Raw genomic sequence first — 25,880 nt, 5'->3', positions numbered from 1 at the left:
TCAATAAACCTCTCCATCCCCTCTGCAAAGATGAGTTGAATGATTGATTTGTCCATCCGCCCCTAGGTTTTAGACAGGTGTAGTGGTTGGTGACATATATAACTCTAGTGCTTGGAGAATGGAGAAAGGGCCAGCAGATGATTTAGACATTCAAGCACTTGCTCTGCAAGCATGAGGTCTTTTCTTTGATCCCCAGCAGCCCTGGGAGGCAGAGACAGAAGGTTCCCTGGGGCTCCCTGAACACCTAATTGGTGATCTCCAGACCAAAGAGTAGTTCTATCTCAAAGAGAGTTGACAGTTCCCTGAGAATGGCCCCCACCTATGCTTGAGTACATATGCACACACAACAGCCTCCTTGACTAGCCACACCCACACCCATACCTAAACACACACACACACACACACACACACACACACACACACTGAAAAATGTTTTTGTTGTTGTTGCTTAGTGAAAGCAAAGCAGACTGCAAGCAAGACAAAAAAAAAATCAAAACAAAGTAAAAATTAGCAGCAGGCACCTCTCAAGTACAGTTCTCAAAGCTCAAGAGTCTGCCCTGATGTTGACTAAATTGTTTTCGAGAGTGTCCAGACCGTGAACGGCAGGCAGAGTGGGCTTTTGGTGTTTAGTCTCTCGATATAAGCATGTCTAAGAAGGTCTTACCTGTTTTTTTGTTTTTGTTTTTAAAGAATCTGAGCCTAACACATTTGTAATCAAGATAGCAAGCTGGCATTTTTAAAGCAGAAGAGGGTAAAATAACAGAACTGATTTTCAGCACGTAGGGACAACTCATATTTACTTCAGGCTTTGATTCCTGGGGAGAATAGAAACACACACACACACACACACACACACACACACACACACAAACAGCGTCCCTCACTGGGCACAGCTTAGAGCACTGTGTTGTGTGTGTTTGGGTCAGGGAGGGAGTGTTCCAGACTTCACTTCTGCAGTGCATGTAGCTTCTGGGCATCACTGATGTGTCACTAAATTTGAAGAAATTTTCTGGCAAGCCACACCCTCACATTAAGTTAACTGTTGGTGTCCACTGGAGGTACAGGGAGACGCGTCAAGGCCAGCCTGAACAGCCCTTGCATTTCCGACACGGTAGGCAACAGATAACAGATAACACAGGGGGACTCACTGGGAACTGATTGGATCACACTGGGAGCCCTTGAAAGCTGCTGCTGCTCGCTCCTGATGAGTGTCTGTGTCCAGCATTCCTTCTATGCATTTGTCAGTCTGGCTCCTTCCCCTAGCCCCTTTGCCCTCCTTAATGGGATGCCCTAATTCAGTCCAGCAGTGACTACGTGGCTAATGGAGATGAGGGTGAGCCAGTGTTGACAGGGCATGAAATAAGCACTCGAATGACCAGAACTGATGCTCCTCTGTCAAGGGATGGAGGAAGTAACTCTACTTTTTGCTCCTGGATCTGCAGGTCTGGGAGATGCCAGGGTGTGAGTGGCATTGTGTTAAGATGTGGGGATTCTACTGAGAGCATGGGATAGGACCATGGCCCAGTGTGCAGAGCATAGAGGGTTGAATTCTCTCTTTGTTTGTCTCTGTCTTTCTCTGTCTCTGCACACACTCACTCTCAGCTCATTCCAGGGAAGAGGCTGATTGATCCCCAATAAGGAGCAGACAAGGGAGGGCAGGACAGACAACCTCTTCTTTCCATGGTTTCCTTAAGTGTATGGATTATCTTGGCATCCCGTGACCAAAATACCTGCCAGAAACAATTTGAGGAAGAAAGGTTTTCCTGTGGTACTGACTTTCAGAAGCATTGCAGCCTATCCCAGAGGCAAGGCACAACGGCAGGAGTGGCTTGATCTATGGGAGATCGTGTACAAGGCTGTTCACACGACTCAGAAACGGAAGCAGAGAAATCCAGACTGGATCACAGGGCAGTCTTGACCTTCAGAGGCCCCCCAGTAACACCCTTCCACCATCTAGGCTCCACCCACTAGAGACTAGACAGCCTAGTGGTGCCTCCAGCTGAGCGTGAGCCTTCGGGCATGGCTCCTGAGGTGCAGATGTCCAGATTTGAATCATAAGCTTGCCTCAGGTGAGAACTTGGGGTGTCTACTTTCCAGACAGCCCGAGGGCCTGAGCCGCTGCCCATCGAGGCTCTTTGGGTTGCTTTGCTCACCTCAGCCCAGGTGTGCCTCAGCTGGGAGGAGTTAAAGGTGGTCTGTCCGGGCGGTGGTGGCGCACGCCTTTAATCCCAGCACTTGGGAGGCAGAGGCAGGCAGATTTCTGAGTTCGAGGCCAGCCTGGTCTACAGAGCGAGTTCCAGGACAGCCAGGGCTATACAGAGAAACCCTGTCTCGAAAAACCTACAAAAAAAAAAAAAAAAAAAAAAAAAGAAGGTGGTCTGTCTTTGAGTGCGCTTCAACCTCAAGTTAGAAGTCCCAGAGGAACACTGGACGCTGGCGAGCAGAGGATGAGCCTCTGGCTGCCAGCCTGGTGGCGGGAAAAGGGTAAGGATTGTCAGCTCCCGTCAGTGTAACAAACACCTGAGATCAACAACTTCTAGGGTAAAATGTTTATTTTGACTCTCAATTTCAGAGCTTTCAGCCATAGTAACTTGGCCCTGTTACCTTGGCAACAGAGTAAGTACGAGGGGGCAGGAGCTCCTGGTGAAGGAGCTGCTGACCTCCTGACAGCCAGGAAGCAAAAAGGAGAAGATGGAAGGGCCTAGGGTCCCAGCATCCTCTGCAGGAACATGAGCCCAGTGACCCAACTTCCTCCAGTTAGGCCTCCTTCTCTAAAGGTTCTAACACCTCCCAATATTGCCCCAGGCTGAGAACCAAGGCTTTATTTATTGGACATGTGGTTGCTTGGGAGATGTTCAAGATCTAAGCAAGTGGGAAGAAGAGCAGAGAAAAGAACAAAATATGGCTGTCACCCAGCTGTGAGTGAGCTATCACCCCAGGAGGAAATATCACAACCTTGTTTCCTTTCAAGGGGGAAAACCACCTGAGGTGGGGCTTTACCACCACCGAGCCTCTGTCTTAGTTCTAGACAAAGCAAAGGTGACTCCTCCTCTTGTCACAAGAGCAGTCAGGGGAAGGGGTGACAAACTTGGAAAGCTGAGCTTGAGAAGGCCTGGTTTCTGCTCCTGGGACAGGGGCAATCAGTGGGCAACATCTTCTTCTGCTAACGTATTTAGATAATTTAAGGATCCAGGAGGCATCTCAGCAAAGTCTAGCCCGGAAAAATTATACAGATAGCAGGCTGAACTATGACTCCCCAAATACGTCCACGCCCTCAGCCTCGGCACCAGCGATTTTGACCTTATTTAGGAAGATGCGCCCTAAGGACATGGAGGTGTGTTATTCTGATATGGGTGAGTGAGCTTCAGGTCCAAACACAAGCGTCCTTATTAGGAAAGAAGGCAGGAAGACACTGAGGAAGGCTGCGTCAAGAAGGAGGCAGAAGGAGTTGGGCTTGGTTGTCGCCAACCACTAGAAGTTGGGAGAAAGACAACGATGAGATTAGCAGAGGCTCCGGGAGGGATTAATCGGTTCAGCGCATTGATTACAGACCTCCAGTCCCAGAACTGTGAGAAAATTATTTTCTTTTGATTTGTTTTCTTTTTCTTTTCTTTTTTTTTTTTTTTTGAACCTGGTTTTCGGTAATGTGTTAGGAAGCCCTAGGCCTTCTGTGTCACAAGAGACAGGAGAACCAGACTTGGGAGTGAGGGCTTCTTCCACCAGGTCCTTTGTGAGTACAGGAGCACGTGTTCTTAGAGCCTGGGCCTGAGGTCATACCGTTGTAAAACAGACCTTTTGTAACCTTAGGGAGGGCAGCTTTTTGGAATCCACTCCTCCTGCTGCCTTCAGGGAGTCTGGAGTTGAAGTGCCCTCTGGCTGTCATTGGGAGCCGAACTGTCTGGAGAGAGGCAGCAGCCCGGTGAGTTTGTCTCTAGCTGATTCCCTGCTGACTTCTAGAGGCATTCCTGTGGAGCACACTGTAAGCCAGAGGAAAGAGTACCTTACCCACTAGACCACTGGACCACACCGACACTCCTCTCTCCCTCTGAGCCTGCCCCACAGGAGGCTCTCTCACATACCCGACTGCTGCTTTCTCTGTGGAGGGCAGGGTGTAGCTACCCAAGGCTTTGCTGATTGATGCTTGTCCTGGATTTTCCTCAGTCCCAGCATTTATCTGGAGCCCTCCCCACACACTCCACACACACACAAAGTGAGGTTTGGCATACACTTGTTGGTCCCCAACCTTTTCTCCAGCTACCTGAGTTAATTTCCATAGGGGTAGCTCTGACAAAGGGGACTCCCTGGAGTAAGGTCAGGGCTTACACCGTACACATGGGACAGATAAGGGAGCAGACAGCATTAAAAAAAGAAGAAGCCGGGCAGCGGTGGCACACACCTTTGATCCCAGCACTTGGGAGGCAGAGGCAGGCAGATTTCTGAGTTCGAAGCCAGCCTGGTCTACAGAGTGAGTTCCAGGACAGCCAGGGCTACACAGAGAAACTCTGTCTCGAAAAAGAAGAAGAAGAAGAAGAGAAAGAAAGAAAAGAAAAAAAGAAAACCTGCATCCACACCTGTTTGTGCTGCCCTTTCCATAAAAACCTGCCAAGCCTCTAAAAGAGAATTGCCTGGTCCCCACATGGCACAGCTGGCTAGAGAGGAAAGACAAAGAGCCTGAAACAGGTCCTCTGCGCATACAAACAGCGTGACACTCCGGAAGGCTGGGCAGAGCCATGGGCTCCTGAGTGAAGGATGATGGCCTTTTAGAGCCCGAGGAAGACATTCCAAGCTACTTCATTTCCAAATGGGTAAAAACAAATCAGCGGCTTTTCCTTTTCATCTGGCGGGGGATTTTCTTCTCATAGCAGCTCTTAGCAACTGGCTTCATCCCTCCTGATTAGTGCTGCTGTTAGGAAAAAAAAAAAAAAAAAAAAAACGATTCCTCAGCACAGTGAGTCGTCTCAAATCCTGACAACTGTAACCATTCCAGATGGCGAGAACATCAGTGACCATAATGGCCCTTCCCGTCAGTGTTCGCCCGTGGATTGTTCTCGTAACCGCAGGGGACACACACAGGCTTGTAGCCTGTGGAGAGTTACAAGGGGTGGCGGCTATGTAATGACACTCATTCTGCAAGCCCCGTGTGGAAATCAGTCGCCTTTCTTTAGAGTCACATCTTACAGGAGGGGCAGAGCCCAGCTCCGACTGTGAGAAGTAGAGAACAAAAAGACTGGAGCAACCCAGAAAACACAGAGTGAGGGTAAGGAACGGGCCCTCGGATGCACAGTCAGCATGAAGACGGCAGATGTCTTTCTTGTCACCTGCAGGCCTCCGGGTCCAGTATGGGAAGAAAAAGAAGCAATCTGCCATCGCCCATGAAGAGCCTGAACAAGTCGCACATCTTCATGGTTCACATTTTCCAAGAAAGAGATGCCAAGTTAAAGGGAAAGAAAGCCAATTTTTTTTTTTTTTTTTTTTTTTTTTTTTTTTTTTTTTTTTTTTAGGATTTGTGGAAATGACTTCCTGAGGCTGGTAAAATGAAAGCAAGCTTCCCCCACCTATGTGACCCCTTCCTCTGTTAGGTGAAAGAGCATACTAAACACAGATGAATTAATCCAACCAGTTTTGATGCTTGCATTATTAAAAAAAGAAAAAAGAAAAGAGCAGGGCAGAATGTCATCATCATTATGGTAGAGTGAAGTGCCCGCTGCACAATGGGTTGTTTAAAGTTAATGGTAAATCAGCTGAGCAACCACTAAAAAAGATGATGCATTGATTTCATTCCAAGTTGTTACAGAGACAGCAGCTGAGCTGATACACACGCAGAGAGCTGGCAGACGGCTCCTTTTGGTGAGAATATTCATTTTTATGAATTACTCATTCATCTTTTTATATACCTCCTCTTTAGCCCTGCTCCCTCTTCTCACCTACGCGGAGTCCAGGGCCCAGGATTTCAAAGGTGAAAGAGAAAGGGTAGTGTGCATTTTAATTGGGGGTGGGGAGGGATGGCCAGGACAAGGAGATTCCAGTTTTGGAAAGCCCATATAAAAATAGAAGAGAGAGGGAGAAAAAAAGAGAAGATCAGGAAAGCTGGGCAGAGGCAGTAATTGGTCTCAGAAGCGTCAGTCAGCTAGTTACTTACTGAGCCTCCACCCTGTGTGTTTTCATGGTACGTTTGTCTCAAATCCAGGCTGTGACTCATCACAGCTAAGCTATCTGCTCACCTCCTGCAGGAAGAAGCTCCAGACCTTGCTTGTCTAATGAACCGAAGAATAAAAACATACGCACTGGAGCAAAGAAGCACAGCCCTCAGAAGAAAGCGCAGCTGAATCCTGTCATTTCCTGGGAGAGACTAAAACCTCCTGCGTGCTAATCCTGTGTTCTGCTGGGAGCCATACCCCGTACCTTGTGGACCTATTTGTCTTTACAGATTCTGGGAGCACCCTTTTCAATTGCGTGGCTTTTTTTCTTTTCTATCAAAACAGAGGCCTGGTAGGTCTGTTTCACATCGTGAAGAACTAACTCCCAGCATTTTTTTCTGCCTATCAAGGCTATTACTACCTCAAAGTACATTTACTCTTCCGTCCTTGGGTCCCAGAACAGACAGGCAAAAGGGAGGTCAAGAAAGAGAAGGATAATGATGACCCCGTTGGGGCTCTTGGCTACAGCCCAGGAACCCTTTAACTCCTTAAGTCAGAGGTGAAGCATTAAAACTAAGTGGCTGAGAACTTGGGCTCCAGAGGCAAGCCACCTAGCCCTGGACCCTGGGACTCCTGCTGACTATATGTGGCCTTTGGCAAGTTACTCATCTCTCTGAACTTCCGTTTCTGGGAAGTGGCTACAATTCTATTGTCTCTCTCATAGGTGTGTTATGGGTTTAAATGGAGGCAAAAGCTTTAGTGCATAACCTGGTGCTCTTATCTGAATTAAATGATGATGGCATGAGTAGGCGGAGCCTTTGGGAAACCATTAAGTCACCGGGACTCCTCCATCAAGAATGGGATTCTGCTCACTGTGAGCAATAGACCTTGCATTGTCTACACCATCCAAGGCTTATTGGTATAAGGGTGGAAGAATTTGGGAGCAAGGAGGATTCCACTGAGATTCCACAGGAAAGCTAAGCAAGCAGTAGAAATGGAACGTGCTCCTTTGGGAAAATTGGAAGTCAACCATCGCCCCCAACCCCACCCCTAACCCCACCCTCACCCCCAAGTTTTTGGTGTTACACTGATTCTTTGGAGGCTCACAGTATGCTAAGCAAGGGTTGCTGAAGGTACCCAGAGGGTCAAAGCATACTCCAGAGTCTCCATTCCACAGGCAGGCCCTGTGCAGGGAGCACATAAGGCTGTGAAGCCGAAGTTGCAGCTGAAGTGGAAAACCTCAGATGCTAGAGATGGCAGAGGTTTGTCTGGGCGACAGTTAATTCACCCTTGAGTTTTACACGCTCTCAGATCTCCTGAGTCTCAGGGGGAGGATCTAGACTTACACTTTTTGAAAACTGTTGATTATAGGAACTGTCACATTGCTTATATTGCTACTTGTTGTTGTTGTTGTCATTCTGAAACGAACCTCAAAGGCCCATGTATTGATTGATGGCTTGGTCCTATTGGGAAGTAGTAGACTCTTTAGAGGGTAGGGTCTCATAGGAGAAAGTTAGGTCATTGGGGCCATATCCTTGAGGGGATATGGGGACACTAAACCTTTTCAGTCTCTCCCTCTCTTTTTGTTTCTGAGCCTCTATGAGATAAACCAGGCACCCTCTGCCATGTGGTCCCACCATATTTGCTAGCCAATAAGAGGACCTTGTCAGTGGGGACTACTAGAGACCATCTCTTTATTTCAGATTCACAGGGAAGAAGGCTGACCATTGAAATCCATTGCTCCTAGATATGAAGAGAGGAACACGTGATGTCCCACAGCTAGAAACTGGAAAGAGCTCCATCGGGAAGATGTGAAGTCAGCCATCACCTTTTCTGTTCTGCTGTTGCATTCATTCTCTGGGGGAATCACCGCACACTACGCAGGGGCTGCTAAAAGTTCCCAGCAGGTCAAAGCAGACTCCAGAGATGGAGACTCATGCTCTGACTGAGAGTAAGTGACTCATTTTCGGGGAACAGTTTGACTCTAAGCTGTGCTTCTCAACCTGTGGGTTGTAAATCAGATCTCCTGCATATTAGATATTCACACTGTGATTCATAACAGTAGCAAAATTACAAGTACGAAGCAGCAATGAAATAATTTTTGGTTGGGGGGGGTCACCACACCATGAGGAACTGTCTTAAAGGGTGGCAGCGTTAGAAAGTTGAGAACCACTGAGTTAGAAGGTACACAAAACAACCACTGATCAAGTTTCCCACTACATGGATGAATTGATGCATCCATGCAGATGCTACCCAGGTAGAGAGGGCTGGTGCACACATCACACTCCCTGTCTCCATGATACTTGCCCTTCACACCTTCTCTCCTGTAGATAATATAGTTCTTTCTTAATCCCCACCCCCTGCATGCTTTCTTTCTTCTAGAACGTATGGGGATAGATAGGAGATGATTGCAGCTCTCAGAATCATGAGTCTCAAACTCCTTGATTGAGGATTATCTGAGGGTTCTCCTTAAGTGTACTGACTCCTGGGCCCAACCCTGGGTTGCTCCTCAGCCTCTGGGATGATGATGTCTTTTGGAAGTTGCTTTAGTCCTTTTTCACACATGCCTCAGCCTGAGAACTGGCTTCAAAATAATCCAACGTAGCACTTTCAATATGTAGGTGGGTAAACTGAGGCTCAGATAAATGAAGCAGCTTTTCCCACAGCGCCCACTAGCTGGCAGCAGATGCAGAGATCTCGTCAGGAGAGGAGCTCAAGATGAATTCTTTCAGCAAAGGGTGTATGGATGTGAAACTTCCACAGACAAGCAAAGGCCAAGTTCCATTTTCTCTCCAGCTGGCTCTAGTCCTGACTACAACGATGTAGGACTTATTGGCGTATTTTACAACAAGCATAAATTCTGTGTTTCCAAATAAAGCCAGAATCCAGTTTATGCCCAGTGAAAATAAATTAATTTTAACGAGGGTCTCACTTACAATGTTTACAGATATTTGCATATTTCCTCTGATAATTTAATGCTATTTTGCTTTGAATGCTGATATCGAATTGATGAGGTGTTTTTAAAGACAACAAGGGAAAGGCCATAAATATAACTAATTTTCAGCCTTTTAAACTCCACAAGATAAAGACAGATACAGTAACAAAGAGTAGGCAACAGCAGAGAGATGGGAAAATATCATCTGTCCAGGGAGATGATGGACAGGAGGTGGACAGAACAGAGAGCTTGCCTGACCTCTATCCCAATGCCTTATAACACATCATTGTACATGTATCAGATACAGTGTAACTCAGGACAGAGTCCATGGCTGCTGTCTCCTCAGACTGTTAATATGAAACTCCACCTCGGGAATGAGAAAGAAGCTCATATTGAGGGGATGGTGGGATAGGGGATATGAGGATGAGCAGGAGAACACAGGACCAGTGAGGGGTCTGAGGTTTACCTGACCCTCCAGGACCTGTGTGTTTAGGGGATCTAGTATTAGGAGAATGGAATGGTTTGAATAAATAGCCTCCTTGGGCCCATAGGAAGTGGCAATATTAGAAGGTGTGGCCTTGTTGGAGTAGATGTGGCCTTGCCAGAGGAAGCATGTCACTGGGAGCAGGCTTTGAGGTCTCAGAAGCTCAGGCCCAGTGGGACAGACACTTCCTGCTGCCTGCAGATCCAGATGTAGAACTCTCAGCTCCTTCTCCAGCACCATGTCTGCTTGCATGCTGCCATGCTTCCTGCCACGGTGACAATGAACTAAATCTCTAAAACTGTTAAGTCAGCCCCAATTAAATTTTTTCCTTTATAAGAGTAGCTGTGGTCATGGTGTCTCCTCACAGCAGTAGAAATCCTAACTAAGACAGAAGGCATGATGGGGAGGTTACAATGGGGACAAGGAGACACAAATGCCCACAGAGGAAGTATAGAAAGCTAGATCAGCATAGTTGAATTATGAGTAATCTCAAGCCTGCATACCCAGCTTCAGATCTCTTAGCGTGCAAACAGCAAACCCAGCTAAGACAGTTCTCTACTGTAATTTCACTCATCCACTTTGTTCCATTTGATTATTCAAAAAAATATTTGTTGTTCTTTAAAAATGACAGCAATGTAATGACTATTTATAGCCTACATATCCTATGCCATTGCACAGTGCATAGAGGGGAGCTAAACCCCACAGAAACCGACAACTCTCCCGAGGACCCAGCTGGACATCAGACCCAGGCCTGCCCCCATCTCTGATAGCCTTGAAGATCTTCTGCCATGCTGATGTAGTAAGCCCTGTTCAGACGTGTTGGGAGTCTTGCAGCAACCTCCCCTACAGTGTGCTCTGCCACTTCACCAAGGAGGATCCGATTTCAGACCCAGCTTTCTGCTCATGTACAGTGGACATTAGGCTGAGTCTCTTCGTTTCTGGGTTGGGTCTCTCTGTTAGCCAGAAGCAGGTTGTGGTCTAGTAGTCTGGGACAGTGTTCCTTCTCTCGTTCCATGTAGGTGCCACTATCATTCCTCCCAGGTGGGAGAACATGGATGCCACTTCTTGTCTCTCTGATGATCTTGACTATTGCTTCCTATACTATACTTGGTCATCGCCCACCTCATACCAATTATTCTCCAGCTGAAAAACCCGGACCTCCTTCAAGAGAGCCGTGGACTCCCAGATTTCCTTAGCAAAATGCACCCTTTTAAAACTCTTGGTCCTTGAGACAGTAGACCGGACTTTCAAAGGACCCTTTCACCTCTTTGCTTTGTTATAGCTTGAGTGTGAATTGTCCCCCATAGACTCATGTGCGGAATGCTGGTCCCCAGCTCACAGGGTTATTTTGCAGGCAGGGACCTGGCTGGAGAAAGTAGGTCATTGGGTTTGTGCTTTGCAGGGTTATCTATGGCCCAGCCTCTTCCTCCCTCTCTTTCTGGTCCAATACTGCATGAAGAACCTTATTTACCACAGGTTCCCATACCCATGATGCTCTCTCCAAGCATAGCAGGCAAGCTTAAGCCTGACCAAGCATGGGCAGAACACCATGAGCTAAAATAGGTCCTCCTTCATGTGTTCATGCCACGCTTTCTGCCACAGTGAATAGAAGAAATGTTGCTAGCCTCCTCCTCCTCCCTCTCCTCCTAACATCTTTCTTTCCCCTGCTTGCAGGTAGATAGGTTTGGTGGTGAGAGCGCCAGCAGCCATCTCAGACAAGAGGAGGCAGAGGACGGGACCTACATGTTAAGTATGGGGGTACAGAGATTAACACAACTCTCAGATGACCAGTGAATCACCTCACCAGGACTGGACTCCCTATCTCCAAATTTCTTTGATTTGAGAGACAAACACCTCCATGTTAAAGCCTCTATTACATTTACCTGGCTGTATACAAACAAATTAATTTTAACTCCTACACCTTCAGAATCACCATTTTTCCTTTCTCTGGCTGTAATAGTTCCCCAGAGTTATGGTGGTAATTTTGCTATCTGTGGTCTGCTGGTTGGCCAAGCTGAAAACGCACTTCCAATTAACATGTGAAAATACTGGCTCACAGTCATCCCTGGGCTATATTGTCCTGTGTCCCCATCATTGCAAAAGACAGCAGCCCCTTTCCTGTCACTAGTGACCTAAAGCCTAGTATTAGCTTTTATTCTCTCTTTCAATCAGTTTCCAAATCCTATGCATTCTTCATTCTCTTGCAGAGCAACGGGAGGACATCTTATCTCAGGAGAGATAAGCAGAACATGGTTAATTGTTTCCGGGAGGCTTAACGTCCAGACAGACACTAGTTAAATTAGCACGCAAATGCTCCATGGTAACTGTGTCAAGTGCTACAGAGGGAAGATACTGAGACCACACAGAGAGGCACAGAGAAGGGTGTGACTAAACTGAAACACCAAGGGTGAATAGTCTGGCTGACAATAAGAAGGAGACTCTGGAGAGGGGCAGCACTCCAGGAAACAGCATTCACAGAGGCTGAAGAAGGAAGGCTCAGTGTATCCAGCAAAGTTAAAGAGGACACTGGCTAAAGAGGGCACCTGGTGCCCATGATGGATGGAGAGTCCAAGAAGCAGATGTGACGTACAGAGCATGACTTGGGACTTCTTCAAAGACCAGAGGGAATGAAATGCAGGGTGTTCCTGTTGTAAAGGGCCGGTAGGCAGGGCCCATATCTTCCCATCTCTCCTTTCCCTCCCTGTTCTCTTTCTCCTCCCCTCCAGTCTCTTCAATCTGCCTTCTCTTCCTGAAACTCACTACACATGGCCTTGAAGATCATTAGTCCCACACTCAGTACCCACCCTTCTACCCACACCCCGAAATTCTTCCAAAGCATGCCAACTACATAAAATCTGACTTCCTAACGGCACTGACCCCCCGACCCCCAGGCTGCCATCATGAGCCTTCTCTCTTGCTTACACAACTCCCTGATCTTGTCTGATCTACACTGTGCTGCATTTTTTTTTCCTCATCTCCCTCCTTGGGCTGAAATGTCACTTTCTCGAATGGCCATTTGTCCCTTCAGACCTATCTCAAGTGTTCTCGGAGTCAATCTTCCTCCTCTACCACGGAGAGCTGAGTATGCTCCTCGAGGGCGGGGCGGGGCGGGGAGCTGTCATCTCCTAGACTTTCACCATCTGAAGTGTTTAGCAGGGGGCCTCTGGCTTCCTTTCTACTTCCAGCTTCTACCTGGGGAACGGGCTCAGAGCAAGCAGCAAACACATGGTGGCCCAGAAGTGGGTACAGTGCGTCAGCCACACGTACAGTAGCTACCAAGGTGTTCCTGTAAGTGAACTGGAAACACGCGGGCTGATTTTGAGCACAGACTATCTGGGTTCCAATTTCAGTTCTGTGTGACCATGATAGAGTTGTTTCAGTCCTCTGTCTGTTTGTGATGTGGGGACAACAGAGTGTCTGTAACCTGGGGAGTTACGCAAGCTCTTCACCTGACACACTTCAAAGAGCCTGTTTCGTGTATCACGCCTGTGCGCCCAGCTCCTTAGGAGGCTGACGTGGAGAATCATGACTTCAAGGCCAGCTTGAGCTACATAAGTGGGTTCGAGGCCAGCTTGGGAAACTTAGCAAGACCCTGTCAAAACTTAGTGAGGACAAGAAAAGAAAAGAAAAGAAAAGAAAAGAAAAGAAAAGAAAAGAAGAAAGTGCTTATCACAGTAAGTACTCAGTACTTACTATCATCTATCCCCATTCCCTCATGTAGAATCTGTCACTGTGAAAAGAATCCTCTCTCCCCTTGCAGCCTGCCAAACAGTATGGGGGGGGGGGCTTTAGAGACTTGACTTCTTACACGCTGTTCAGAGCACAGCATCCTAACCCCACTCCAGGCTGCTGGAGGATAATTATCCTGGGCAACTTTAGAACATCACAGGCCATTCTCAGGACAGCTCTTTCTTCTTTCTTAGAGGCAGAACCTCCAAAGTATCCCTAAAAATACAAACTGCTTTGCTGGACAGATGGAATTAAAATGATTTAAGATTTGTCTTGGTTGACAGGTCCTGAGGTATCTATTAGCATATGCAAATGTTATAAAATAACGGGTCACTTTGATTGTGTTTACCCATAACTCTTCCTGCTCCTACAATCGATTCTTCCTTTTTTGTCTCTTCTACATTCATGTTACCCCCTCCTTCCCCTTTCCCCCAACACTCCTGAATCCAATGTGAGAGAAAACATGCAATACTTATCTTCCTAACTCTGGCTTCTTTTGTTCAGCATGATGATCTCCAGTTCCATCCATTCCCCTGCAAACACATGATTGCTATTCTTTAGGGTTAAATAATACCCAGTTGCATACAATATGCCAGGGTATTTTATCTCCCTACTCATCAGTTGAGTGGCAACTAGACTGACTTCAAGACTTGACAGTTGTGAACAGTGCTACAATAAACACCGCGTGCAGGTCCCTCTGCTGTGCACTGCTTTTGATTCTTTCGGGTGTGCACACCCGGAGTGTAGCATGATTGTGGCACAGCTCTGTTCATGGGTTTCTTTTTTAAAAGATATTTATGATTTTATTTATTTATTTATTTATTATTAAATGTAAGTACACTGTAGCTGTCTTCAGACACTCCAGAAGAAGGTATCAGATGTTGTGAGCCACCATGTGGTTGCTGGGGTTCGAACTCAGGACCTTCAGAAGAGCAGTTGGTGCTCTTAACCACTGAGCCATCTCTCCAGCCCCTGTTTTCATGGGTTTCTTTAGGTACCTGCCCACCAGTTTCCAGAAGGGCCACACGACTTTCCATCCCCACCAGCAGTGGATAAAGGGCTTCTTTTTCCTTCCCCTTTTCCAGAAGTTGTTTTTCATTGTCTTGATGAAAGCAATTCCAATTGGGGTGAGGTGGAACCTCAGCGTGATTTGTGTTTGGGTCTGGCTGCTGGGGAACATTCTCCCCATGATGTTGATCTAGTTTTCATTTCTTTATTGGCCATTTGTGCTTTTTTAGGAAAGTGTTTATTTGCCTGTCTCTTGGTTGGCTTACTTGTTCTTTCTGGTATTTGATTTTTGGAGTTCCTTTCACATTCTGGATGAGCAGTTGCAGAGCTCTTTTCCCACTGGGTGGGCCGTCTCTTCACACTCGTCATTGTCGCCTTCTCTGTGCAAAAGCTTCTACTTCGATCCTATTTGTCAGTTCTTGCCATCAGTCAGAAAAACACAGCCAGTGCTTGTGTCTTCAGGTGTTCCTCCCAGGTTGCCCGTTGGTGGTTGCAAAGAGCCAAGCATTATGTTAAGGTCTTTTATCCATTTGAAGTTGATTTTGGCATGGACTGAGACATAGAGACTGAGCCTTCTTCTACACATGGATGCACAGTTTCCCCAGCATTATTTGTTAAAAACGTTATCTTTGCTCCGCTGTATATTTTGGGACCATTTTGTTGGGAACCAGGTGGATGTAGCCCCACACGTTTTTTCTCTCTGTTCTCCTTCAGTCTGCATGTCTGTTTTTCTATGACCACAAAGTTCCTCTTGTTATTGTGTTCCTGTGGCTCTATAGTGTAAATTGAAGTCTGACGTTTTAGCACGGCCTTGCTCAGGGTTGCTTTGACTGTTCAGAGACCTTTGTGCTTCTGTCTGAGTTTTTTGTGTTTCTACTTCTGGGAAGAATATCGTTGGGATTTTGGTGGTGAATATATTTATCCTAATGTTCACGGTATTAATCCTACTGGACTATGTATGCACATAGGCTCTCTTCCCATTCTCTAACATCTTAAATTTCTTCCTACAATATCTTATAGTTCTCATTGTTGAGCTCTTCCACCTCCTAGAATAAACTCATTCTTGGATATGTTACTTCTTTTAAGATTCCTGTGTTTGGGATTCTCCCTTTGATTTCTTTCCCAGAGTGTTCATTATCAGGGTAACAAAACCAGGTGGCTGGTTTTTTTTTTTTTTTTTTTTTTTTTTGTATGATTTTTATTTCTTGTTTCTTGGCTTATGCTTTTAAGATTTTATTTTTATTATTTTAAAATTCTCTCTCCCTCTCTCTCTCTCTGTCGTGTGTGTGTGTGTGTGTGTGTGTGTGTGTGTGTGTGTGTGTGCGCGCACGTGTGTGTGCGCGAGTGTCAGATCCCCTGGAGCTAGGGTAACAGATGGTGGTGACTTGTCCAACATGGCGCTGGGAGCTGAACTCGGCCTCCTGAAGAGCTCTCAACTGCTAGGCCATCTTGCCAGTTGTCAGGTAACTTATTTGTAAGTCAAATTCAAACCTCTTTTGATAAAGACTTATTTAGAGTCTTCTAAGCACGGGATCATATCATCTAAAAACAGGTGTCATTCGGCTTCTTTCTTCAGGCTGTTGGTGGAGCAATGTGTGCTGGCTCTTCGCTGAGCTTTAAGTGCAGGTCAGCAGCAGAGCTCCTGGACACCTAACTTACTCACACGCCAGGCTTGATCCCCAGCACTGCGTAGAAAGTGGGGGAAGAAGAACAGAAGGAGCAACAAACACACGTGATAAAGTAAAACCCAAAGCAAGCACTAGCTACTGGCATCTGTAACCTATTGCTATGGCAACAGGGATGGGGTGTTGAGGGTGGGGCCATAGAAACCTTGTGGTGAGCAGAAAGAAAAAAAAAAGAAGGAAAACAATTTAAAAGACAAATGGCAGAGGTGCATATGTTATGTACCAAAGCGGACCTGGCCTTCAGGTTCTCCCAGCGTCCCTCGTTCTCTACCTGTTTGTTACAAGGCAAACCTGGCACACCCCGCCCTCTGCCCTGAACTTTCCAGCCAATCGGCCGGGCTTCCTTTCTCTCAGAAGCTCTTCCCTATATAATCCAGACATTTTGGCCTCTCTCTTCTCTCCCTCTATCTATATTTTCTCTCTCCCTGCCTGTGAACACTCTTTCTCTTCCTCCTCCCCTCTGTCTCCCTCCCCATGGTGACTTCCCTGGCCTCTTTCCTCAGGACCAGTGAACTCTCTAGAGAGCAGCTTCCCAATAAACCTGACTTTATACACTTTAACTTGGCTTGAATTGGCTCACTTCAGCAGCAGAGAATACCTATCAAAATGGAAAGTTGGAGTAATAAAAAAGTGAAAAGAATGTAAAGAGGAGAGATGGACAGGGAAGGCACAGAGACAGAGAGACACAGAGTGACAGAGGCAGAGAGAGACATAGAGAGAACAGGTAACATATAAACCCAACGAGAACAATAAAAACGAACAAACAAAACACATAACCCAAGTCAAGCCGGCCAAGCCAACAACTCAGAAGGTGGGAAAAAAAACCAGGCCTGGAGGCTTATGTTTCTAATCCCAGCATCAGGAGCTTGAGGACGGAGAATTGCTGTAAAGTTGAAGACAATCTAAGCTACAAAGTTGGAGGCTAGCCTGGGCTAAAGCAAAGCTGTCTCAAAAAGTCAAAAAGAACAGCTTGGGTTACATTGAAATGACCTTGCTAAAACAAAAACACCAAAGTCAATAAAAAAAAAGCAAAAGGAAAAACAAAGTTTTAAAAATTAGAACTGGGTTAGTGAGCAGGCAAGAGTGGCTAGCCCAGTCTGCCTCATTTTCTGTGTGTGCTGAGACGTTAGCTCTTAAAGAGTTCTGGCGCCCTGCCTGCCTGCTGTGTGCATGGTTCCCCAGGCAGTCAGTTGGAGTGACTAGGGTTGGAAGTTGATGGGCAGGCCTTTCAGCTTCCCTCCCTGTTAGTAGATGTGGTACAGATGTGTTCTCAGCTAGAGTTTAATCCAGACAGGGTTGTCAGCCCACTCCCAGGCAACAGGATTGGAAGAGGGCCTGCAGCCAACAGTCCTGGAGCAGACATGCAGTGGGTCCTATACATTCTACCAGCAAAGACTACGGTTGTCTGAGGCCCAGCCTTTTGTGTAATCGCCTGCCCCAGTGGCTCTACTGTCTTTAAGTAGCTGCCAAAGGTGAAGACTTGAAGGGACAATGGGCGCCGCTTCATTTCAGGATTTTTTTTTTTTTTTCAGAGCTGAGGCCTGAACCCAGGACCTTGAGCTTGCTAGGCAAGCGCTCTACCGCTGAGCTAAATCCCCAACCCCTTCATTTCAGGTTTTTAACCCAAATTTTCCTGTAATTATTTCTCAGTGAGTTTGCTTCGGTGGCATTTTGCTAGGGGCACAGGGGCCACAGGTGGACTCTGGCTAGAACAACCTGGCAATCCTTGCCAGAAGATCCAGGGGAAAGAAACACATCAGGCATCTGCTCCTCAAAGTAACAGTCTCGCACATGACCTTTTACCCAGGGTTAGAGCTTCCAGATGCATAACGCTGTGCACAGACGTCCTGCTCTGTGTGTGCATGTGAGCCAGCTTCCCTCCACATCTGCCCACTGTTCACGCCCTCTCTCTCCCTCTGTCCCATTAACCAGTCTCCGGTTCTCTCCATGTCTGTAGCCGATAACTTCAGATTGCTGCCTGTCCACTCACCTTACGAAGAGGTGGCTGAGAAGCTGAGAAGTGCGCTTCCTTCTAACTGGCCACCCTGGCTCCTTTGGTTTTTGTCCCCTGCTATTAAACTTTTTTTTTTTTACTGAGCTTTTTTGTTTTTTTTAAATCTTCTTTTTTACACTATTGGAAATGTACATGTCAGCTACAGAAGTTTTAGCAATGACAGAAATGCACACATAAAAAAAAGAGATTCTTAAAATGAAAGGCTGTTTTTTTCCCTTTCTCTTCAAAATATTCTTTTGTAGCAAATGATAATTTCAGTAAAAGAGAAGACTCAAGTGATTGGACATTATGTGTTCCAGGGATTAAAAAAAGACAAACTCTTTTCAGTTCCGCTTGGCTCCCATTCAGCGTCTCAGGTTGTGACAATGACCACCCCCCTTCCTCCTCTCCCTTCCTGTCCTACAGGGTGGAGAGCGCCACAAGCTAAAATGCAGACACCCAGAAGCCACCTGGGAACCCCCCACAGTGCCCACAGGGAATGGGACAAAAATGTATGCAAGCATGGTCTGGATTACAAGAGTTCCATGCCTGCAATCTAGGGGTTGATCTAACTGGGATGGTGAGCGAATGAAGAAAGGGCAGAGACACAGACAGACAGACAGACAGAAAAGCTGGCATCAGATGGTCTAGGCTCTCAGATGAAGAAGTCACAGCACACCAGAAGCTGAGTGGTTATTATATTGTTGACCGGAGATGTGGGGCTATTGTACACAGCTGAGTGAGGAGATGAGTGTAGCTAATCTCAGTGGGAGCCATCAGTGCAGGAGAGCAGGCTCCAGGCAGTAACCATGGGGGAGGGGTTACGGTGGACATTTTCTCCAGACCCTGTCAACATTCTCACACAGACCACAGAAAGCCTTTGCCTTCCCTCTGGATCTCACCCAGGGAAAGCTTTGACATTCTCATGGGTCTGAAGCGTTGGAGTCCATGACTGGTTGTGCCCTTGCTGGTGAGGCAGTCCATGCAACATGGCTGTGCCCTGGCTGGTGAGGCAGTCCATGCAACATGGCTGTGCCCTTGCTGCTGGTGAGACAATCCATGCAACATGGCTGTGCCCTTGCTGCTGGTGAGGCAGTCCATGCAACATGGCTGTGCCCTTGCTGCTGGTGAGGCAGTCCATGCAACATGGCTGTGCCCTGGCTGGTAACACAGTCCACTCGGGGCTCTACTCAATCCCTACATGAGTGTTTCGTAAAGCAATACGTAGACCTCCCATACTCTGGAGTACATACTTGAAAGTTTCTACCTCTTCTTTCAGAATCTTTTCTCTCCCCCGTGCCTCAAATACACATATCTAACTAGAGTTGTTCAGCCTTGCAGGAATATTACATCTAAAACAGTCCCTTTTTTTTTCCAGCTTTGGTCCTTATTATTTATGGCTTGGTTCATGAAAACTTATTTACCATATTCTTTTTAAAAATAATTTTTTTATTTTTATTTTATGCAAATAGGTGTTTTGCCTACATGTATGTTTGTATGAGGATGTTGGATCTCCTAGAACCGAAGTTACAGTTTGTGAGCTGCCATGTGGGTGCTGGGAATTGAACCTAGGTCCTTTAGAAGAGCAGCCAGTTCTCTTAACCACTGAACCATCTCTCAACTTCCTGTATTCTTTCTCTTCCTTCTTTCCTTTCTTCCTTTCTTTCTCATTTTTTCTTTCTCTATTTTTTTCTTTCTTGTTAGATTGCAGAAGTAAAAGGTATCTACTAGAGGACATTTGGAAAATATTAAACTTGTACAAAGGAGGAAATGAAAAGCATCAGCAGATCTGTCATCCTTTAGAGGACTTGGCCCATCCTCCAATTCCAACTCTCAGGTTGTGGATAAGTGGTAAGGGAAGGAGAAACCCATGTAGAGGGTATGGTCCTAAATGCCAGACATCTGGTCACAGCACTCTCCTTCTCTTTAAACATGGTTTTTCTCCCTATAACCACTGCTAGACCACCCACTCATTCCCCCAGCCAGCCGCTCAACCCTTTACTTCACAGGGTTAGCACTTTCTGCTAAAGCAGCCTTCCTGAGATTGGGCAGTTTATAAGGAAAGGAGACTTAAGATCCTAGAGGTTGGAGAGTTCAAGAACGTGGCATCAGCAGATGCTTGGCTTCTGCAGATAGACGTGTGCCTCTCCCAGTAAGACAGCAAAGCCCGAGAGCAACTGGGTGTGTGAAGAAGAGACAAATCCTGAGAGGCAGACTTGCTTTGTAATCACTTGCTCTCGGTACATAACCGAGACCCAGGAGAGCAGGAACTGAGTAAGAGGAGAAAGCTGTCAATCATTCATGGGGGTGGGGGGCGCGCTGCAGCTCCATTATCAAGCCCCGCCTCCAGGCCATACCTCTCCCAATTCTGTCACTGTCTCAGTCACTTTAGGTTATTATTAGGACAAAGTTCCCCTGACAAGCGCAACTTAAGAGCTGTTGATTTTGGCTCATAGTTTGAAGAGACACAGTCCATCATGGCTGGAAGGTGTGTGTTGGCAGCATCAGCTGGTAGCCAGTCACATGCCAGTGGCATACCCAGGCAGGAAGCAGAGCCGCGAACCCTGCTGATCAGCCGCCTTTCTCTTTTTCGTTCATTCCTGGATCCCAGTCCATGCAATGGTGCCACCTACATTTAGGGAGGTTCTTCCCTCCTTGATCAGCATACTCTAGCAGATTCCTCCCAGATACAGTCAGAGATTTGTTTCCATGATGATTCTCAATCGTGTCAGATTAACAGTCATGGTCAGCCACGCTGATGAACAGCACTTCACCATGGGTGTTGATGGGGGCAAACCACGGAAGACGGGAAACCTAGATAGCCCAACCAAATCCTTCCTGGGGACTTTTATTAGCTTGAAGCAGAGAAAGTGACTCATTTCTACTTTGGTGGTGAAAACAGGAAGTTCTCTGGAGCGACACTACACGATAGCCCCCTGAGAAAGCGCTCTCAGGACACGAAGGGGAGCGGTTGCACAGTGCTGTCTGATCTGCTGTACCTGCTTCTGCCAGTCCCTGGAAGCTGCAATTTCCTGTCCTTCCCTAAGGTGGCTGTATGAATGGAGTTTTCTTTTGCTCTGTACTAGTATAAGTGAGGCCTTTTCTCCATGAAAGAGTCTTAAGTAAACACACACATTGCATTTAAGGAGACAAAAGTTAGGAGAAAGATTGAAGAGGCATTAATTTTTTTTATTCACATGAAGCGCTGGGGCTCTTGTCACCTGCTCTGTATATGGCCAAAAGTATAAATGTCACCACCTCATCCCTCAAATGGCTCTGGAAGGAACCAGAACAGATGTCCCGGTGCTAGGGGAATGGGGGTCACATCTGAGAGTCTGTTTCTCACTGTCTGTCTGGACTGAGGTTTCTCAAATAAACATGATGGATGGAGAAATCTGATAAATCTAAGGTATTGGTTACCTAGCAACCATCTCACTCTCCGGCCAGGCTGACCCCCTGTTCTCTGTGCACCTGTGGACAATCCGAGCAGACTCCGCTAGCTTAGCCCTATGGGAACCTCCTTCCTTAGCCTATGGGAACCTCCTTCCTTAGCCTATGGGAACCTCCTTCCTCAGCCTATGGGAACCTCCTTCCTTAGCCCTATGGGAACCTCCTTCCTTAGCCCTATGGGAACCTCCTTCCTTAGCCCTATGGGAACCTCCTTCCTTAGCCCTATGGGAACCTCCTTCCTTAGCCTTTCCGTCTGCCTCTGCTTGACTCTAACTCCTAGCCTGTTTGGACTTTCTCCTGTCCCTTTCCTTACAACAACCAACCTTAGTTCTTTTTTTGTTTTGTTTTGTTCTTTAAGATTTTATTTTTACTTTTAATTATATGTATATGTATGTGTGTGAACATGGGTATGAGCATGCAAGTACAGTGCCTGCAGAGGCCAGGAGATGGCATTAGAGCCCCTTGAACTGGCATTACAGGTGATTGTGATATATATATATATATGTGTGTGTGTGTGTGTGTGTGTGTGTGTGTGTGTGTGTGTGTGTGTGTGTGTTAGGAACCAAATTCCAGACCTTTGCAAGAGCAGTTAGTTCTCTTAGATGCTGAGCCATTCCCTCAGTCTCCCAGCCCCTTTAAAAGAAATTTGCACTTAACTTCAATTTAATCTGTTGTTAGAGAACTTTCTAAGAACATTTATTCCAACCCTTCCACCTTGTTCTCCTGCTCCTGCTCCAGTTCCAGCTACACTCAAAACATTACCCCTGGTGTCAATTCATTTGGCTGCTTCTTCAGATACGTCCATCTTAGCTGTCTGAAGGTAAGGAATAGGACAGGATGATGATGATGATGATGATGATGATGACGACGACGACGACGACGACGACGACGACGACGACGACAACAACGACAAGGAAGAGGAGGAGGAGGAGGAGGAAGAGGAGGAAGAGGAGGAGGAGGAGGAGAGGTGGACCTTCATTTAGAATGGAATGGGTAAGGGTAGTAGTAATTAGCTTTCTATCACCATAACAAAGTGCCTGGTATAATCACCAAGTACAAAGGAAAGGTTTATTTGGCCTGTGGTTTGGTAGCTCTAATTCATGACTGGTTGGCAGCATTGCTAGGGGCCTGGATGAGACAACACATCATGTTAGGAGCACATGGCAGGGTACCACTGCTCACCTCATGCTCATGGTCAAGAAGTGTTGGAATGTAGGCAGAGTCAGGGTCCATTCTCCCCTTTGCAGGCCACACTCAATAATTCTATCTCCCACTAGGCCATATCTCTTAAAGGTTCCACCACCTCCCAGTCATATTTCCCTGGGGACAAAGTCTTTAACTCATGGGGACAGTCACTACCTAACTATGGTAGTTGGGAATATTTCTATGTAGGTAAGAGATGAATGGGTCTCACAGTTTACTGTTTTGTCCCATTGATTGGCTAGGATGGTTTCACCTGTATTTGATGGTGGCTAAAGGATATCTTGAGAATGATTTTAAGGACTTCTCTTCTTCTTCTTCTTCTTCTTCTTCTTCTTCTTCTTCTTCTTCTTCTTCTTCTTCTTCTTCTTCTTCCTCCTCCTCCTTCTCTTCTTCCTCTTCCTCTTCTTTCTCCTCCTCCTCCTCCTCCTCCTTCTCTTCTTCCTCCTCCTCTTCCTCCTCCTCTTCTTCCTTCTTCTTCTTCTGACACAGGGTCTTGCTTGCTATGTAGTACAGGCTAATCTGAAACTGGCTATGTAGCCCAGGTTTACCTCAGATTTCTCATCCTCCTGGGTCATTTTCCCTCCCTGAGCTGGGGTTATAGGAATGTGCCACTACATTCAGCTAGCACCTTTGAAAATATTGCTTCTTGTTCGGGCAATAAACAACTCTTGTCTGTGTTTATACAAGAAACTAAAATGGATCGTCTCCCTTTACTATGAATAAAACACATTTCTCCAAAAAAGGGAAGTCCAAAGCTGATGTAAAAAGTGATACTTCAAAGGGCTTACTGATCTCCTGGATCCTTCTTGAATGTCCCCTTGCCTTCCAAGTGGGGACACTTTGTTCCTATAGTCTCTTGTTTATTAAATTAGTTGCTAATTAGTTATGATCAATCTCTGCCTCCCTCTTTATTGCATTTTCTGTCCCTAAAAAGAAGACGTACATACAATAGAGATTTCAAATCAAGGGCCCAGGCCTGGTGGTTGGTGCTTGCCTGTAATCACAGCACTCAAGGGGTAGAAGCAGGAGGATCAGGAGTTCAAGGTCAACCTTAGCTACAAGACGGATTCTAGGTCAACAAGACTGTAAGAGCCTCTGTCTCAACCAACAAAACTAAACAATAGAACCAGGTGAGGGAGTACCCACCTTTAATTCTAGCACTTAGGAGGCAGAGGCCAAAAGGTCTCTGCAAGTTTAAGGCCAGCCTGGTCTACATAGCAAATCAACCAGGCGGTGTGCATGGCAAAACTGTCTCAACTATTAAAAACAAAAAGGATAAAAAGGGAAGGAAAGGACAGGCTGGCAGATGGCTCCGAGGGAAAGATACTACCTGATTTCGATCCCCGGACCTCTAGGGTGGGAGAGAAGCAACCAATAGTGAAACAAGCAAGACAAAGAATGGTTTCAGGATCCAGATGAAAGATGAGGAAAACGAAAACAGGAAATGGGAGAAAATGCAGCTAGAAAGTGAGCAGTGCCAGCCTGCTGTCTGCAGTCACTAATGGTAAAGCCAGCCTGGGTCCTACCATACACTGCTGGAACCACTGGGTTTCCTGTGACTGTTGAGGGTCCCCTGCTGCCATAAGCCTCTCAAGACACAGAGGCCAGTAAGACTGGGTCCTACTCTCAGTGTCTGGGCCCTGTGTGCTGAGAGTGTTCAGTGTTTCCTTGACCTACAAACCCTTCTGTGCCATGGTTCATGTCTCACGCAGTTGGTGAAACTAGTTCTACTACACGCAGCAGATTGTTATTGAACTAGGGAGCTGGGTCCAAGCCAAACACAACCACCATGATGCTGGTCTCCTGGGAGGTCAAGTAACTCTGACTGTTGGACATGTTTAGCTAATAGGTTTCCTACTGGCTGCATGAAGACGCACTAATTTTGGCAGAACGTGTTTTCCAAGATGTTTGCAATGACACCCACCCATCCCACCCCCAACATATAGATAGTCACTCCTCTCTCAAAAGGACCTTAATACTCCTCTCATTGACAAGTCAGGGCTTATGTGGTCTCCCCTTTGAGCCTGTGTAGGGCTCTGTAACTGCCTCAATATAATATGACAGAGGCCATGCCACAAGACTTTCTGAGACTAATGTTAAAATGTCATGCATTTCTTCTACCTTGTTTTCTTGGGATATTCACTCTTGGAAACCCGCAACCATAATCTGAAGATACCCAGTCGGGTGTGAAAATCCCCACGTGTCAGGAACCAAGGACGTGGATAGGTTTGTACCCAACAGTCAGCCGTGTGAGAGAGCCGCCTGAGAGTGCAGCCTGCAGCCCCAAGTGAGCTGCCCAGTGGAAGCATTGTGGAGAGAAGGAACCAGCCTCACTGAACTCCACAGCTGGGAGCAAAGGAACCCACTGTTACTCAGAGCGACCCGGTTGTGTGGTGGCTAGTTAGGCAGCATCAGGTGGCTGGAACCCAAAGCCAAGTAACTGCACTTTCCAACTGGGATGGTATGAATGCTGAGTGTATCCTGAGGAAAGCCACCGGAAGCCAGGGTGAAGCCCAACTTTTCATGCTCTCCACAAGCCCCATGCACAAGCCAGGCTTGGGGGCTCTAAAAGCCAAGCTGTGAAAGAGGTGCTATTTTATGTTATGTAAATTCTTGAAAACGCTCACACTGAACACCTGTTCCCGAAAGTATCTTGGCAGGCCTCTCCGCGGCACCAATATCTTCCTTCCTTCTATTTTGGACAGAGGGAATTTTGTTTTTTCTCTGATCTCCTTACTCATACTAGCATCTAGCCTCAAGAAATGTGGTTTTTGTTTGTTGTCTGTTTGGGGTGTGTGTGTGTGTGTGTGTGTGTGTGTGTGTGTGTGTGTGCGCGCGCGCATGTGTATGTGTGTGTGCAGGCGTAAGCACATGTGCATGTATAGTGTATGGAGTATGGCATATATGCATGTATGTGCCCAGGTGTGCAGGCTAGAGGAGGACACTAGGTATCCTGATCTATCACTCACTACTTTATATCCTTGAAATGGTCTCAGAACCTGGAACTAGGCCAGTGGCCAGTAAGCCCAGTAACCCTTCTGTCAGTACCCAGCACAGTGCTGAGTTCCAGGTATACATGGCTATGGGTACTAAGAGCCAAACCCAAGTTCTCCTGATTGAGCAGCAAGTGATCTTCCCCATTCCGCTCAGCCCTCAGGGACTAGGTGCTTATCACTGCTTTTCCTAAGCTGAGGCTGTTTGTGCAGCATGAGTAGTAGTAGTAGTAGTAGTAGTAGTAGTAGTAGTAGTAGTAGTA

The 25,880-nt window shown here is 46.6% G+C and overlaps 1 long non-coding RNA gene across 1 annotated transcript; it reads left to right on the top strand.

The window, feature by feature from the left end:
• Positions 1-3,398: 3,398 nt before the first annotated feature.
• LOC116094093 lies at positions 3,399-12,659 on the top strand. Its single transcript, XR_004119967.1, has 4 exons — positions 3,399-3,919; positions 6,231-6,489; positions 7,885-8,088; positions 11,231-12,659. It is a non-coding gene; the product is annotated as an uncharacterized LOC116094093 (long non-coding RNA).
• The last annotated feature ends 13,221 nt before the right edge of the window (positions 12,660-25,880 follow it).

This window comes from Mastomys coucha, unplaced genomic scaffold (assembly GCF_008632895.1).
Source record: "Mastomys coucha isolate ucsf_1 unplaced genomic scaffold, UCSF_Mcou_1 pScaffold16, whole genome shotgun sequence".
Classification (NCBI taxonomy): Eukaryota; Metazoa; Chordata; class Mammalia; order Rodentia; family Muridae; genus Mastomys; species Mastomys coucha.
This window is presented reverse-complemented; position numbering and strand designations above follow the sequence as displayed.